The sequence below is a fragment of the Corythoichthys intestinalis genome, chromosome 4 (genome assembly GCF_030265065.1).
Source record: "Corythoichthys intestinalis isolate RoL2023-P3 chromosome 4, ASM3026506v1, whole genome shotgun sequence".
In the NCBI taxonomy this organism is placed as follows: domain Eukaryota; kingdom Metazoa; phylum Chordata; class Actinopteri; order Syngnathiformes; family Syngnathidae; genus Corythoichthys; species Corythoichthys intestinalis.
The window spans coordinates 59,726,790-59,731,119 of NC_080398.1; the positions used below are offsets into that span (position 1 = coordinate 59,726,790).

At 43.3% G+C, this 4,330-nt stretch overlaps 1 non-coding gene across 1 annotated transcript; it reads right to left on the reverse strand.

Annotated features, from left to right (window-relative positions):
* Window positions 1–3,462: 3,462 nt before the first annotated feature.
* On the reverse strand, window positions 3,463–3,536 carry trnai-aau (transfer RNA isoleucine (anticodon AAU)). Its single transcript has one exon. It is a non-coding gene; the product is annotated as a tRNA-Ile (tRNA).
* Window positions 3,537–4,330: the final 794 nt, after the last annotated feature.

Consider the following 4,330-nt stretch of genomic DNA (forward strand, 5'->3'; position numbering starts at 1 on the left):
TCTGAACGGACCAAACATTTGCATATGTCTTCTGTGTTGCCTACGCTTCAACATTTGTGTTAACAGCAAGACTTTTAACAGGAACTAATCGAAGAGAGCACATCACCCCTGTGCTTCAAGCCCTTCATTGGCTTCCAGTTGAGTTTATAATTAAATTTAAAATCCTCCTTCTTAAATTTAAGACCAATAATGGTATGGGGCCATCTTATCTCACAGGTGCTCTGGTTCCATACCGCCCCAACAGAACACTTTGTTCTCAGAATGCAGGTCTACTACTAGTTCCCAGGGTCTCTAAAAGTACAGTAGGAGCTAGAGCCTTTAGTTACCAAGCTTCTGTCTGATGGAATGAGTTTCCAGCTAATATTAAAGAGGCCGACACAGTCTGTACATTTAAGATTGGACTAAAAATGTTCCTATTTGACAAAGCTTATGGTCAGGCTAGTTGAAAACTGACTGGACTCACAGCAGAATTGCAACATTTTTCGAATGGAGACGGGCCCATATAAATGCAAACATGAAATTTTTCGTCTTTTCGGAGAGTCACCATGTAAACGGCCCCTTTGCGAAAATATCTCTTCAAAAGAGTTATCTTATAGAAAGAAATTAATCCGAGTGATAGTTCGCTGTACATTCGAAGAAAAAAAAAAGGGGTATTCCTTTTTATCCGGATTAAAAAAGCACCAAGGATCAGAAACATGCTCACAAAATTTCTGCCTAGATTAGCGTTGGCCATTGCAAGAAAGAAGTGATAATGGGAAAGAATACACCTGATGAGGCCTGTGATACATAAGCTTGACCAAATGCATACAAAAATAGATATGTGCCTCACTCTCTGTGTTGAAAAGCCCAACACACCCTGGGCCTCAGACCCCGTATCACACAAAAAAACAAAACCTACAACAAAAAACAACAAAAAAACTCTTTCTCTCTCTTAGCAAAAGCATCCCAAAAGGGGAGCATGCTACCTTACCTAAAGACAAACTAAATCCTGTCATGGCTTAACAAACTACCGTTCACTCTAACGGCCTGGGGAATGCTAGCATGGATTGTCCAACAACATTTAAGATACTGGTATCAATATAATAGTGGCACAGGCAATGAACAATGCCCAGGATCCACAGCGTTGGAGGCCAACGCAAAATAATGCATTAATAATAATGGTAATAAAAAAAAAAAATAAATAAAAAAAAAACATAACAAAGCAGAAAAGTCTGTACTTATTCCCGACCGTAATATAGAGCTTCGTATACATACAGACATGGTCGGAGGCATAACATAATGATCGTCTTCAGTATTTCAATACCAGGACAACATACCTTGTAGGCACGGAAGAGTACACTGTTGTGTTAGGGTAAGAGCACAAATGGACACAAGCTTGGCAGTCTGAAAACTCGTTTACATCCGTGTGCCACACATGCTAACAACACTCACTCCTAACCTAACCCTAACCCTAAACCCTAACCCAGTGCAACTAAGCACAACCAACCAACAAGAGCATTAATATGCAACATAAACTATTGTCAAAACCCAACCTAGGTATAATAAGATGAAACATAGTCCCGAAGAGTAACCGGCCGAGCACGGACCCTCACTGGCCTGGCATCCAGCTGCTGTGGCTCTTGAAGCTGGGGAGCAACCGCTACCTCTGGTACGGTCCACACTGGAAGTGCAGGTGGTCTAGGGTCCGCCTTCACTGGAACGGAATGTGCTGCTCCATCTGGAGGTCAATGCGCTGGAACCTTTCTCAGCCTGCAGGCATGCCAACAGGAGCCATCGTCCAAAAGGAAAGTCTCATGACCCAGAGTCCGTATGACTTGCCTAAGTTGCGACCAGAAAGATGACACCTTGTTGAGGCGTTGTGGCCGGCGAGTCCTAACCCAGTCCGACACCTGAATCGCTAGTGGACGTGCCCTGTGCCTCCTGTCCGCTTTCTCCTTCATCTTCTGCTGCTGTGTTGCCAAAATCTCCTGTGTCTGCGCAAGTGAGGGTCTGTTTGGTAACAAAGTGGGGGACCGAAACCTGCACGCGTGAGTTCAATATACCATCCTCGTCGCGAAATTGTTGTGTTAGGGTAAGAGGACAAATGGACACAAGCTTGGCATTCTGAAAACTCCTTTACTTCCGTGTGCCACACATGCTAACAACACATTCACTCGTGCCCTAAAACTCCACCCTCATATATCCCACAATCCACGGGTATTCAACCCTCCATACATATATATATCTTTCGGACACAACATGCACATTACTTGTCCCGATTTTGAGGTCTCTCAACAGCATCATTCGTGTGAGAAGAAGAAGGGAAAGGAAAATAATAATAAATAGCAGGTTGGAAAAGCCAGACTCTTCCAAGATGACCAAGTAGTTAAAGTTGCAGAGAGGTTATTCCAAATCAAAAGAATCCTGTAATCCCGCCAGGGCAGCATCCGAGCAGAAGAAAAAAACGGGCAGGCGAAAAAACACAGAAAAAGTCATGTTCCCTCTGATCCTGGGGCTTCAAGAGAGTTTTGTTGATAAATTCCAAAACCCATTGGGATCTTCGAATCGATGACTAGCACCATTGGGCAACATGATGTGTAGAGTGGCAGGGTATCTGAGACTGAACCTCATATTACGAAAGGAGTGAAGCTCCCGCTTCACCTTTGCGAAGGCCGCCCTCTATTTAGCCACGGTAGGAGTGAAGTATTGGAAAATGGGGAGCCTTTTCCCATTGTACAGCAAAGGCGAAGCTTCTCCAGCCAGACGCAAGACTGTGCTCTTCTCCTGCAACATATGGATCCTTATGACCATCGGTCGCAAAGGTTCGCCACTGTTTGATTTAGCACGCAGCATGCGGTGGGCCCAGTCCAGCTCAGGATCGTTCTCGAGACTCAGCATGTTGCTCAAGCGCTTAGCAATGAACTTAGTTGGGTTGGAACCCTCGGCACCTTCATGTAAGTCCACAAGTCTGATATTATTTCGCCTTGAACGGGCTTACAGATCCCCACATTTTGTGCTCAAGGATACCACTGTTTCCGATAGCTTAGCCACATTATCCCTTAAGCTAGCTAGCTGGACTTCGTGATCATTAGCTGCGCGCTCAAGGTCTGAAATTGTTTCTCTCTGAGCATCAACTTTCGCTTCTACAGGCTTCAGAGCCCAGGCCACTTCGGCTTTAACAGACTCTGAGATCATTGCCTCGAATTTGGTGACAATTTCTATTTGAAGTTAATCCATTATATCCTTGATCCTGCATAACAGAGCTTCATTTGCCACCGGCCGCAGCGGGTATTCAGGCGCCGTAGACAATTGTTGCTTACCATGGCCACTTTTCGATGACTCGGTGAAAGCACATACAGTACACGTCGAACCAAACTAACCACCATGTGCTCGATAGCAAAACACAGCTAATCGTTCTCGTGGATAGAAGGTCTGAAAACAAATTCATGGGCAGAGCTGTCCTTTCTTCTTTCCAACATTGCATGGCCTGTACAGGGTTTGAACCCGTGACCTTGGCATTATTAGCACCACACTCTGACCAACTGAGCTAACCGGCCAAGTCCTGTGATGGATGGACATACAGTTTGATCCCATCTAACTATGATGTGTTCGACAGCAAAATGTGGCTCATCATTCACATGGATTGAAGCTGGATATAGGTCTGGAACAGGCACAGCATGATTGTGATAAACAAATACATAGGCAGAGTTTTCCTTTCTTCAGTCCAACATTGCCTTGAAGGATTTGAGGTATTCTTAATGAAAACACCACATATCATATCAGTTCTCTGTTGAAGGCTCGCCATTTCAAAAAAAGCGGTTCTCCAAAATGTGTCGCCACACATTGTGTGCTAAATCTCAGCGTTGGACAGTTTTATAAATTCTTATAACAGGAAGTGATTTGAGGATTTGGCTCATAACCGCCAGATGATTTTGCAGCGCTGATAAAACCCCAAAGAGTGAAGTCCATCCTTGAATCTGAAACAACAAGTTGCAACCTTCAAATTTAAAACTGGACAACAAAATAACTTTAGCTATGCATTTAAAAAAATATTTTGCTTTAATTTGTTTTGGCCTGTCAATTTTTAGTTAATTAAAAAACTACCTTTCAATTGCACTGTGATTTCGATCAATTATGTACCATTTGAAGTACTCCTTCATGATCACTTTTTTCCTCCAACGACCTTGCATGTTTTAAGCACTCTGCAACATACTGCTCTTACTCACAATCAGGTCTAGTAAGGAAACAGGCTGTATTCTGTATCTAAACATGACATGAGCTTCAAAAACTACATTTATGTACTCATTTCGAATGCAAAATGTGATGCAAGGTAACCAACTTTGTATTTTCA